The sequence below is a fragment of the Papio anubis genome, chromosome 6 (genome assembly GCF_008728515.1).
Source record: "Papio anubis isolate 15944 chromosome 6, Panubis1.0, whole genome shotgun sequence".
NCBI lineage: Eukaryota > Metazoa > Chordata > Mammalia > Primates > Cercopithecidae > Papio > Papio anubis.
The window spans coordinates 161,576,354-161,590,504 of record NC_044981.1 but is presented as its reverse complement, the minus strand read 5'-3'; positions in this window follow the sequence as shown (position 1 = coordinate 161,590,504).

The following is a 14,151-nucleotide window of genomic DNA, read 5'->3' as shown; positions in this document are numbered from 1 at the left end:
AAGATAAGAGAAACAGGAAATAAATAGACTAACCATTCTGAAAACAATGTTGTGGCCTGAGCTGTTTCACTCAATGAAAGATATTCAATCTCATATGTGGAAGGGAAACTAAACTTCAGAAGAGACACAGCTGTTTAAGGGAGTAGATAATATCATGGGCCTTTGGGATTAAGTGGTCCTTGGCAAAGATGTCTTATGGTGAGGAACAGAATAAAGACAAGAACAGCAAGCATAGGCAAGACTATAAAGAGGACATTCATGGAAGGTTAATTATTGACATTTATCTTTTGTGACCTTTAGCTTGAGGTCTCTGATTTTCTCACACTGGTGCTTTGGGTACTTTTCTGGTTCAACAGGTAATTCCATCAACTTCCCAGGCCTGTACTCAAGTGTAATAAATCTGATAATCTATTTTAGTGACCTTCACTGCCAAAGGAGTAGAACGAAGTCCAGTGTAAGCTTCCTCCCACTCCGGACCTAGAGAAGGAAAAAGAAGGAAGGGGCTTTACCAGTACTAAATCCCCTCGGTTAAATGGAGGTGACCCTAGTTCACAGTGTGGGACCTCCAACAGTTGTTTGAGTTCCAGTTGGAAATGGGCCAAGAAGTTATATGTTTAATCAAATCAGAGGTTTCTTGGTCTAGCAAGAAATATTGGTGAGAAAAGGCTGTCCGTACGTGTCAAAGGCACTGAAACCCAGCTTTGAACGGGTGTTTCTAACACATAGTAGGGCCAGGGGAGAAGAGTAATCCAGAGGAGATGAGTCTCTTGAGACAGTTTTCTGATATCGTTTTTGATAATATCACCTTTCTTTTCTACCTTTCCCTAGGATTGTGGTCTCCAAACACAATGAAGATGGCATTGTATGCCTAGTACCCTTGAGACCCCTGGGTGAGAGCCACCTTGAGCGAGGGGCCATTATTATTCTGGAAGTACTTAGGGAGTCATAAGCGAGGGGTCATCTCATTAATTAGAACTTTTATCACCTCAGAGGCTTTATTTGCCTGACAAGGAAATGCTTCTGCCCAGTGAGTGAAGGTATCTACCCATACAAGGAGGTACTGGATGGCCATCTGTCAGTTCTTCCTTCAGGTAGCCTCCTATTCTTTGGGTTTTGGTGGGCATCATTTGAGGAGATTATTTTTAAGTCCAGTCTCACAAGCATTAATGACCTGTTTGACCATTGTTAGCAGATTTTTACATGAGAACAACCTTTGGACCAATTGATAATTTTTGTCCTTATGCATCTGGAGGGACATGTGTGCTTGGTGAAGGACTTAAAGAACTTAGCATTGGCTGGAGGTTGGTAGATGAAGTTTTCCATCCTCTGATTGCAGGCATCCTGAGGACTGAGAGGTGTATCCCTGAGATGTGGCCCATTTAATTTCTTCAGGAGAATATTGAGGTTATATTTCTTTTATGGAGCCCTCCCAGATCAGAGGGGGCTCAAGTGGATTGGAAATCTGGAGCCCTTTTTCTGCTGATTTAGCTGCTTGGTCTGCCAACTTATTCCCCTCAGCTATTTCACCTGTCTCCTTTTTTTTTTTTTTTTTTTTTTTTAGACGGAGTCTCGCTCTGTCACCCGGGCTGGAGTGCAGTGGCTGGATCTCAGCTCACTGCAAGCTCCGCCTCCTGGGTTTATGCCATTCTCCTGCCTCAGCCTCCCAAGTAGCTGGGACTATAGGCGCCCGCCACCTCACCTGGCTAGTTTTTTGTATTTTTTAGTAGAGACGGGGTTTCACCGGTTTAGCCACGATGGTCTCGATCTCCTGACCTCGTGATCCGCCCGTCTTGGCCTCCCAAAGTGCTGGGATTACAGGCTTGAGCCACCGCGCCCAGCCCATCTGTCTCCTTTTGATAGCCTTTACAATGTATTACTGCCACTTCTTGTGAAAGGAAAACTAAGGATAATTTCCTGATGGTATTTAAGGGTAGACTCATTAGCTCCCTCTTTCCAGATTGTGGCATAGACATGATGGACTAGAACATACTTAGAGTCAGTATAATTGTTAACTGCTTTTCCTTTGCTTAATTCAAGCACCCTCGTGACGGCAATTAGCCTAGCTAGTTGAGCGCTTGTGCCCAAGGAGAGAAGCACACTGTCAGTAGTGCCATTCAGGGTGACTATTACATACCCTGTTTTATGAATCCCTTGTTCTACAAAAGAACAACAATTTATAAAAAAGAAATCCAATCTGGTTTCTCTTGAGTGGTTTCTTTGAGGTCCTCTCTGGCTGCACAGGTTTGTACTATTCTCTATTTGCATTCATGTTCAAGTTCCCCAGCCTCTTCCCTAGGAGGTTTAGGGAAGAACAGCTTCTTAACTGGACTTCAGATCCCTCTAGTAGCAGCACTTGATATTTGAGGAGGCAGTTGTCCATTAGCCATAGACTCCTCTTAGAAGATAGCAGTCCTGCCACATTATGTGGGACATAAACAGTTAAGTTATTCATGGTTAACTTGGTATCCTCTGGCACCAGCAAAGCTATCAGTGCAACTATCCAGAGGCAGGCAAGCCATACTGTAGGCACCAAATCAAGCCCCTTGCTCAGATAGCCTACAGGTTGCTGGGCTGGACCTCAGGCTTAGGTTGCAACTCCCAGGACCATTCCCTTCCATTCTGATACATAAAGATTGAACATCTTCCCTGTGGGAAGACTAAGGGCAGCTGCCTCAACCAAGACTTGTTTCAATTGGTCAAAGGCCCTTTTAGCTTCTGATTTCCAAATTAGGGAGTAAGTCTTAGCTGCCTGACTCTCCTTCATTAGGTGATATAAGGGACAAGCTATTTCACTATACTGAGGTATCCATAATCTGCAGAATGCTATAATGCCAGGGGTTTGGGGGAGGGGAAAGGAGGAGATGGGCTTAATCCTTTCTTCACCTACTTCCCTGGTTCCTTCTGACAAAACTAGACCTAGGTACTTCCCTGAAATCTGATGGAGCTGAGCCTTAGATTTTGAGAACATATATCCTCTGCTAGTCAAAAAATTAAGAGGAACCTCACTGTTCTCCTGAGAGCCTTCCTCAGTTGAGGCACAAAGGGTAATGTCACCTAAATATTGTAAGACTTTAACATGAGGATAAAGGAAATCAGAGATATCTTTTGACAACTCCTGCCCGAACTCTTGCCATATGTGTAGCAGTTAATAGGTGCATCTTGGGGATTCTGGGGTTTGTAAGCCTGCTAGGTGGCCATTAGAACCTCTGCCTTTTTCTTGGTACTGTCTTGGAATTCCTGAGATAACATCATCCAGGTTAGCTGGGTGTTCTGGTTGGAGAGATTGTTAAATATGAACAAATAGTGGAATTTGGGGTGTGACAGTATGCAGAAAAGGGCATCCTTTAGCTCCACAACTATGAACAATTTAGTTCCCTCGGATATTTGAGTTAGCAGTTATAGAATTGGGAACCACCAGGTGAATTGAAACCACAGCTTCCTTAATGAGGCAAAGGTCCTGGACCAGTCTCCATTTCCCACTGGGTTCTGTACCACCAATACTGGGGCATTACAAGCACTGTTGCAAGGTTTGAGGAGGCCCTACAACCTGAAGTTATCAATGATGGCTTCTAGCCCTTTCCTAGCTTCTGGTTTTAGGGGATATCATCTGTGGTTAGGAAGGGAGGTGGGATCCTGAAGGTCCATCCCGGCTGGTATGGTGGTTGTGGCTTGGCCAAATTTCCCTTGAATTGCCCAAACATCTGGATCAATATTGGTCTCCACCAGGGGGAGACAAAGAGTCTGTCCTGAAGCCATAATAATGGTGGTTCCCACCTGAGCTAAAATATCCCTGCTTAGCAGAGGAGTTGGGCTTTCAGGCATGATTTAAAAGGCATGTGAGTAAACAAGAGGTCTCCCCAACTACAACTAAGGGATTGGAAAAAATATCAGGTTAAAGGCTTTTCTGAGATGCCCCTCACAATCGTGCTAAGGGAAATGGGGAGGCCCGGATTGGAGAGAGCTGAAATGGCCACTCTGGTATCCAGGAGGAGGTCTACCTTCCTCCCTTCAACCTCCAGAATCACTCTGAGCTCCCGGAGGGTAATGGTGGTCTGAACCATCAGAGCCAGAGAGAGGAGTCCTGGAACACATCAGTCCTGTTGGACTATGTGGGACACTGGCTCTACACCTAGTGACCTCTGTCTCTGAGGACAGTCAACCCTCCAGTGATCCCCATTGCAGACTGGGCAGGGTCGATGTGGCTTCGTCATGTTGTCCGGGCAGTCCTTCCTAAAGTGTCTTGGCTTGCACATGTATAGCAGTTAACAGGTGCATCTCGGGGATTCTGGGGTTTGTAAGCCCGCCAGGTGGCCGTTAGAGCCTCTGCCTTTTTCTTGTGTCTCCTTTTCCTGTCTTGGGCCTCCTCCCAATCCCTATTTTAAAAGAATAGAGTGGTCATTTTCAGGAAGTTCTCTAAAGGACTGTCTGGTCCCATGACCTGTGGGTTCCTTAGACTTCATCTATGCCATGGATGTGAGTGAGTCCTCCACCTATGAAGGGGGAAGGCCTAGTTGGCAGAGACAGTCATGCTCACCTATGCTGTGCCCTGGCTTTCTTCTGTCAACTGTCTCTGGGTCCCTCAGATCTAGTTTTGCTTTAAGGGATCCAAACCAAAGCTTGGAAAAACCACTGGAGTGATGAAGCTGTGAAACCAGATCCTCCTGAAGCAAAGGAGATAAAGAGAGTCATGGGAGTTGGGGGCCTGGCCTAATGAGATGCCCTGCCAAAAGGAAAAAAAAATCCTGCATATAGAAAACTTCCTGTATTCGCAGAACTATGTTGACTCCTGACGTGGTGGAAACATCAATAACAACAACAACAACAACAACTTAAATGCTGAGGAAGGAAAGCGCCTGGGAGAAGTAGCCTCTTGCCCTCTGCTAATGGATTTCTTCAACAGGGGGAAATAAAACTCTCTTACATGTTACATCTTTTTGTTTCTAAGAATAGACAGAAACAATACTGCTCTGAATTACACTTCGGATGACTAAGCCAAGTGCTTATTCTATCCAGTAATATTATCTCTGTGGTTTGCAGCAACACTCTTATATTGTATGTAAAGAGGGGATCGCAGCCATGGCATTCTCAAAAGAAAGAAAATGCAATATGAAAGATCACTGGTCTTGGTGCCAACACCATAACAGGTTGTTGGGGACTGGAACTGGTCTGAGAGCCTTTGGATAACATCAAGGTGTAGCCTTGGCCAGATTCCTTCAGTTGTCCCAGGACCTTATTCTGATCCCATGTGATAGCTAGACCTCCATGAAAGGAAACTGAATTGAAACAAAGCCAACATTCCCAACACCCAAGAGTGATGGGAGATTGACAAAGTCCTCCCCAGCAAACCTCTCCTCTGAGTCTTGTAAACCTGGCAGCCATACTACTCACTCTTAACTGACTGACAGAGGCCTGGTGTTTCATCTGCTTTTGGAAAAAAAACTCTGAAGACAAGAAGCCTCAGAATGACAGTAAAGAGTCACAGGTTTGCACTTACCCTTCTGCAGATCCCGGACAAGACCCCAGAAATGACACAGGATTCCTTCAGTGCCACTTTGCCAGCCAAAAATCCCTGTGGCCACTGTGACCTCTGTCCAGGGCTTCTCTTGGGCCCACCGGTCTCACTCTGCCTGCTTGGCCCAGCAGGCTGTGCTCAGCTTGCACCCACTTGGATCCTGTGCCCACCACAGCTTCACACTCAGCCCGTGGCTGAGCCAGGCATGCTCCAAGTGGCTTCCACATTGGGTGCCAGCATGTAGATGAGGGGAACTTGGTAGCACCCAACAATTCAGAGATGTCAGCAATTGCAGTGTTATAAGAAGGAGTGTTATAGCTTTTGCTTGGGGAGTTCCATTATCTGGGCCCTCAGAAGTGTCACAGCTCTTCACTCCTGTAGCTCTACAAGTGGAAGCATGTTACAAGTTCTTTTATTTCTACCACTGACAACTTGGTGAACAGGGGTGTGTTACAGCTCTCTTGTTCCCACAGTCCAATGGGTTCCTGGTTCTTGTCGCATGACCAAGAGGAATGAGGTTTGTGGACACTGGAGGGGGAGTAAAGGAGAATAGAAGTTTATTGAGTGAAAGAAGGAAAGCTCTCAAAAGGGGACCCAAAGTGGGTAGCCATCTATAAGGCTGATTGCAGGGTTTTTATATGTTTGGAATGAGGAGGTGTGGGCTATAAGTAGCCTCGGAAAAGGGAATATTTGATTGGTTAAAAAGCATTACTCAAAAAGAACCAATCGATAAAGAGTGGGCAAACAGGAATAGAAGTTTTCACTCGGGTCATGGACTCTATTCAGAACTGGCAGCTCAATTTTCAGGGTTTAAACTGTCTTTGGCTTGAAGGTCGGGTTTCACCAGGGACCTGTCTCTGTCTCCTTAGAAATTTGTCTGTCTCCTGTTGCTATTTTGTTGTAATTATTTCAATCTCTGTAAAGCTTTTTATTTAAAAAAAACCCATTAAATATCTTCTTAGAGAAAGAGAAGACAATGGTGTAGTATTTGAAATTTATTCTGTGTGGAAAAATGTTTAATGGCTCAGCAAAGCAGTGGTTAAAAAGGGCAGGAATCAGATGCTGAATACGTTTGAAATTAAAACAATGCTAAATATATTTTACATAACAGAAAAGTAATAAAATCATTTTCTGAGTTTGATGATGTGATTGCAGGCCAATAATAATAATAATAATAAAACAAAAACACAAACCCAAAAATAAATTCATACACTGTTGGGTCTTTATCAACACTGGCAGGTTGAGGAAGGATAAGCTGGGCAAGAAAGGAATAAGGTAGGCAGATCTGGGACAGAATCTTGGCCATGTGATCTAGAAGTGATATTGGAATTTGTCTTAATCTAAGTTTCCATATCTGTGAAATGGGGATAGTTAAAAACTACCTACTCTAAATCTTAATAGTGAAGATGAAATGAGATGATTTGTATGTGAAGCCTGCACCGTAGAAGGAATTCAGTCTGTGCTGGTTCTTGGTGTCCCTGCCATTGCTGCTTCTCTGCCGTTACTGCTTCCCTGCCATTACTGCTTCCCTGCCATTACTGCTTCCCTGCTAAGTGTTTCTTGAAAGACTGCTCAGCACCAGGAAATGGGAGCCAACATTGAGAAGCAGGAAATGAGAGACAGTTCTAACAAAGCGATGTATGTGTTTAGCTCCTTTGATATCTTGGTGCTTTCTGAAATGGAATAAAGAAAATAATTCCATTTGCGAAGGAATATTGTCAATAGACAATGCCGCTGGGAGAAAAGAATAGTACTTTTTGTAAACATTTTCTGTAAACTGCATTTTTAAAAAGGAGTCATGTATTCATGTATCTCCCCACTTGGGGAAAAAAATCTTTTTTTTTTTCAGTTAAGGCCTGTGAACATTAAAGAAATAATGTCTGAAAATCTCTTTGTGCTGCCTGGGGTAAATAGCTTTGACATGCTTAAAAATAGGTATTTTGTGTTTTTAAAAATTTTCACTTTAGAAGATAAGAAAAAAAATTTTAATGTTACATTTTTTTCCCTGTAGCTTGAAATCTTCTTATTTCCCCTCAGTAAATTTGTCATTCATTTTATGAAGCTGGAGATGTTAGAGTGAAATTCAAGGAGTGAGTTTATTAGTGATACTGTCAGTGGAAAATTCATTGTGAAACAGACAAGCTCACGGCCAATAGCTTAACAAATACTGGGCTCACTGAGACAGCAAGTGTTACAGGTGAGAAGTAGTCACTGAAAGGGCAAGGTGTGTTTTTTGTTTTGTTTTGTTTTCTCTGAAAAAGGAACTTCAGTGTTGTATTTGGAGAATGAATGTGAAACTGCAAAGGTAGCTATCATCAGTTCACCCTCCACAGAAGTTGTGAATCCCTAGTTCTCACAGATTTTAGAGTAATCTGTAAACCTTTTGTGTTATTGAAGAAGATTTAAGAAAGAGTGGGTAGCAATTAAGACTTTAAATCACAATCTCCTTGAACTTGAGATAAATTATTATGGTGCTATTTTCAAAACTGTATCCGTGGGTTTTCAAGAAAGATAATGAAGGTTTCCAAAACAAACCAACCAAACAAAAGACAACTGGTTTTGGATCAAATGCATTTTGCTTTACTGAAGGATACCTTGAAGCTGTCTCTATACAAAGGGGGATTTACTGTGCAGTTTCCCAAAGGTTGTATCACCTGGACTGTTTTTATGGTGTATATATTTTGTGGAACACAATTGCTGAGTGGAACATAGTTTGGAAAATGGTGATATAAGAGAGAGTTTGACATTAGGTAGGTGCCTCTGAATTTACACCCTCAAGGACAGTTACATAAATCTTATCAATAAAGAAAGGCATATATTCTGAAGCCTTGGTGTTTGAGAAAAATAAAATGAGGAAGAAACTGTTTATCTTTAAGTAAATTCTAAGTTTAGTAAAATAGGCCTTCTTCTTTCCATTTTCTTTGTGGGGGTCTGACCCACAGACCCTGACCCAACAATGAATGAATAAAGTACACTGACACATAGATATTCTGCTTTGCCAGTCCAGCTGAATATCCGGACCACTTACAGACTCCACGCAGAGTCCTGTAAACAGCTGTGACACGGCCATGACCAGCCAGAGAGACTTGCATTTATTCAGTAAAGATTAATTGACAAAGGCTTGAGTCAACACCACTAGAGGGTAATTGACATTGTGGACTTCCCGAGTAGAATACAATTAAGCACCCACAGTAGAACAAAGGTTAGTTTTAAGACCACATGAGTAAACAAGTTATTTAGATAAACTCCCCACATTCCTTTGTTTCTACTCTAACTTATTTAACTAAAGTAAGGGGACTAGGCTGCCTTCAGCAAGATTTATTACCGAAGTTATGCAAACTCTCAGGCCTTCCAAGAGGGTTTGTGGCTATTATAACTAAAATTTTCCCCAACAGCCTGACTGAACCCCCACATTCTTCACCTCTTTGTTAGGACAAGCTATGTTTGTCCCTCACCCTCTGGTTCCTATGGCACCCTCTAATTGTTCTCCTGGCACTGGTTTTGAATCCTATCTAATTTGTCCCTTGCATTGCAGCCAGCGTTCTTTTCAAACATCAAGTCTGTTTAAGTTCACTTTTTATAAAGTCTTCATTGGCTGCCATCCCAAATCTGTACCATGGCTTCACTAAGCCTTGGCTAGCCTGTCCTCTCCCCACCTCCGTGGTCCCGTCCCACATTATTCTCTGTGTTGTGCTCTGCATTGACCTTTCACTACCCCAGAACTCCGCCTTGTCCCTCACAAGGTTCCTAAACACGCAGTCCCCCAACTGTAACCCAATTTCCTGTTTAAGTTAGGAAATTGATTCTCATGGTACAGATTGCACCTCCACGGTAATTTCTTTGAGGAGGTGTTTGCTGATCTCCCTGCATATGTTAAATGCTTCTACTGTGTTTGTTTTTGACACCTTTCTGATTTGCACACTGATGACTGTGGTGATTGCGCTTGTATTTATGTGATTAATAATTATCTACTTCCCCCTAGACAGTGGGCTTCATAAGATCAGAGACCTCATCTATCTCCCGTCATCATTGTATGCTTTGTACATAGCACAGTGCTTGCCACTTAGGAGTATTTAACAAACACCTTGTTTAGTAAATTAGACATTTTTAGTCTCCCTAATGAATCACCTTAAACTCTGGAAGGGAACCTATTCTGAACCATATCGAGGCTTCACAAACTTGACCAGAAGTACTCCAAAGAGGTAAACTCTCAATCTCTCAATCCATTTCTATTACACGCTACGCATAATATAGACGTGTGTAGCCAGGTGCGGTGGCTCACACCTGTAATCCCAGCACTTTGGGAGGCCGAGGTGGACGGATCACCTGAAGTCAGGAGTTTGAGACCAGCCATGGCCAACGTGGTGAAACCTCATCTCTACTAAGAATACAAAAATTAGCCAGGAGTGGTGGCGCATGCCTGTAATCCCAGCTACTTGGGAGGCTGAGGCAGAAGAATCATTTGAACCTGGGAGGTGGAGGTTGCAGTGAGCCGAAATTGCGCCACTGCACTCCAGCCTGGGTGACAGTGCAAGACTCCATCTAAACAAACAAACAAAATATATATACATATATATGTATATGGTGTATATATATGGTGTGTATAGATATAATATGTTATATCTTTACGGGCATAGCTTCATGAGCATGTGCAGGTTCACACACACAGCACATGTAGGAATCTGACTTATTCCAGCACGTTTTCACTCCATGGAAGTCATGATCTAGTGACCATAAGGTTAATGTGAACTTCGCCTGAAGGAGAGGCCTGGAGCAAAGCACTCCACGGTGTGTCAACACCGTTTCATTGACTCAATTGTCTAACAAGTATTTCATTCAAACCACAGCCTGTGTGGCTCCCGCTCACCCTTTCCTTGCAACACATATCCCCTGGGAAAGATTCTCCTCAATTACAGACATTGGCACTGCTGCTGCCCTTTGATGACTTTTATGGCTCCCTCTTCCTGTCAGTTTATTGCTCTGTCTTTCCCTGTTATAAAGCAAGTCATTTCCTGCATTTTATGAGTCTCACGCACGGATCTCTGCTCATAATTAATTCGTGCACAATCCTAGCTCAATGCTAAAGTAATGATATCTTTGAAGACAGGAAGGAGCACCTTCCTTTTGGAGGGATGTAGAGAATGAAAGGATAATTGAGAATAATTTTCCAAACTGTTTTGCAGCATATGTGGCCCGACTTCACCCAGGAGAAGCTTGACAGGAAATGAGCCTGGGTTCCTTCCTGGGGTCCTTCCTCTTTCCTTCAGACTTCACATCACCAGGCAGCTCCTGTTGACTGCAATAAAAGAGCTGTCATTTACCCTCCATTCTCTTTCAATATGCTGCTCATTCTTTCATTTGTTTCTGAAGTTGCTAGTGGGAAACATATTTATTTCCTATTTTCTTTTGAGACTGAGGCAAATTTTTTTTCCTTTCTTTGCTTTTCTTTCTGAGTTTGTGTAGAAATTTTACTGTAGTCACTTCGAATACCATGTCTTCCTTGCCGGAACCTCTTCTTCATGCTCCACATTTAGGGCTCATTCTGAGTACAAGATGAATCTTGAACTTAAAGATAAGACTAATAATTAGGGTAGTTGTTTGAATTTTTTTTAACAGATGAAAAATACAAATATGTACTGGGCATATGAAGTAGGCACTCAATAATTTTTGTTGAGTTAATAAATCAATTGTAAGTATAAGACAGAGATTTCAAGTCTAAGACTACTTAGTTTTGAAATAAAAATACATATTTAGTTCAGTTACTTGAACTAATTTCTGGTATGATTTTATATTTTATGGGAATAGAACAATTATTCAAGTTCTGCAACTCTATCACTTAGCATTTGCTAAATAACAAACCATCCTCAAACTCAGCAGTTAGAAATAATAAATATTATTTCTCATGACTGTATGAATAAGCTGGGAAGTTATTCTGATCTGAACAGATCCAGCCAGGATCAGTGATCCAGGAAGTCCTCTGTCATGTCTGGTGCCTGGGAGTTGGCTGGTCTAAGGGGTATGGTGGGGGCTCTTAGCTGACTGGCTCACTTCTCCCTGAAGTGTCCTATCTTTTTCCACAAGCGAATGCAGGGTTCTTATATGAGGACAGCATGATCCTCGGCAGCATAAGCCAGGACCCATTGCACGAGCACTTTTCCAGCCTCCGAGTTTGCCACGTTTGCTCTAGTTCATTGTTCAACACTAGTCATGTGAGCAAGCCCCGATGGGGTGCGGGGGTGGGAGGACTATGGACGTGCAGGGAGACAGGGAGGTAATTAGAGCAGACATTTTGCAAACAATCTACCACGGTGACATATGGTCAAACACGAAGAAAGTTTAAATTATGATTCATGGTTATGCAACTCATATCTATTTTATAGATAAATGACCTACTTTGTAGCAATATATTTTTCTTTCTTTTTCTTCCTTTTCAGGGATGCAGCTTGAACCACAATGTAAAAAGATGTATTCAATCATAATGTTAGGATACAATTGCAGGCTGAATATTCCTTATTCAAAATGCTTGGGACCAGAGTGTTTCCGATTTCAGATTTTTTCCAGATTTGGGAATATTTGCATATACATAATGAGATATCTTAGGGATGAGACCCAAGTTTGAACATGAAATTCATATATGTCTCATATACACCCTATATATGTAGGCTGAAGGTAATTTTATACAATATGTTACATAATTTTGTGCATTAAACAGTTTGTGTACATTGAACCATCAGATAGCAATGGTATCGCTACCTCATGTCCATGCTCCAAATGGCTGCATTTTGGAGAATTTTGGATTTTGCATTTTCAGATTAGTGACGCTCTACCTCTACTATATATAAGGCATTTTTTATGGAATGATGCCAATGCCAAGGTATTAAAGGTATAATAAGGAACACAAATAATTTATATTGTCCTTATAGAAACATAGAATCCCAGGCTTTTGCTGTCAATAATCTATTTCTTCTTAAAACCTAGACTCTGGCATTGAAAGATGTCTTAATGTGTTGGAGACAACAGTGGGTAATGTCAGCTTTCCTCCCTTAGGAGTTCTCATAGTCTACTAGGACAGGCAGCCTAGTGCTCAGATGATCACAATACAGTAATGTCACTACTAGGACAAAGGGTTCTAGAAGGTACTTTTGGAGAACAGAAGAATGAATCCAGATGGTGAAGTAGCAGAGAGATCAGGAAAGACTTAAAGACTATTCTCTAAAGGGTTAAAGAGTGAGGTACAAATAATGGCAGAAGCCTTCTGGTTAGAGGGGATTCAAAGGAAGGAGGAGTGAGCGCCGTCAGGTCAGGACAGCAGGCAGGTGCGCGTGGCTGCAGCAGACCGTGCTAATTAGGAAAGGAAAGTCCCAGGACAGCAGAAGCAGGAAAGTGCCCAGAAGGAAGCGTGGCATGCCGTTTTGCTTCTTTTACTCATTTATTCCACAAATAACTACTGGAGGCCTAATGTTTGAGACGGAGCTTGCGGAGGGATGGGGGCATGGTAGTGAGCCGGGGCAGTGAGAGTCCTGAAGGTTCAGGAGGCTCGCACCCGGCTACTGTGGAGAAGGTGGAGACCAGAACCACAGGCATGATCCACCATGGCTACGCATCATGGCACCAGTGAGGAAGGAGGCTTTCACTGCATCCTTGGGGAGCGACAAAAGGATTTCTGAAAGAAAAAAAAGATTGACCAGGTTTTAGTTTGAGAAGGAAAAGTATCATGAAGACCAAGGGAGGAAATAATTTCAAGGAAAAATGGATGTTGCTCATGTGTTAGATAAGGGTTAAAATATCTGCTGTGTTTACACAGCATTGGGTGGCCAATGAATATTTGCTTAGTTGTCAATGTATTTTATAGACATTTAAACACTTAATATTGATGATCTTCCAGGGCAGTTTAGATAGGAGATGATGAGAGAAAGCAGGTTGTGATAGTGAGAAAGCACACATAGCGTTCAGTGGAAGCTCAGAATTTGGTCAATTAAGTCTACTAGAAGACATGGGAGACTTCATAGAACAAGCACATTTTGAACTAAAATCAAAGGCTAAAAGTATGGAGGAGACTGGCATTTTACGATGTAATAAGGAATAGGAAATAAGCATATTTGATGACTTATTAGATATTTAGTTATAAATTACAGAATTCAAAAGCCTAAATTATAAAAGGTAAGGTTTTTTTTTTTTTGCCTCAATATCGGAAATGATCTTATCTTCAGCTTTATATACATCCCCAGGCATCTGCTAATCATGTCTTGGCTCTGCTTAACCTCTGTGATAGCTTTGTCTCCAGGCAGGTCCTTCTTGCATGATGAGAAAAACAGTTCTCAACAGCTCCCGACTTCCATAGTTTTTACATCATGGGATCTACGAAAGGAGACATTTTGCTCAAAGCATCCATATTGATCTCCAGATCTCTAGAAAGGGCTGTTAACTGATGCTGTTCAACAATGTTCTCAAACCTGGGGCTCTGCAAGTAACTACCGACTATTCGATTCCACTAATAGTGGTTCTCTGGACGTAAAAACCTATGAATCAACAGTCCAGGAAGTGGAGTACAAAACCGGCATGGTGCCATGGTGGCAAGGGGGCTTATCAGTGACATCGTTTAGGATTACAAGGTATGGTAATAAGCAGAAGCAGAGCCT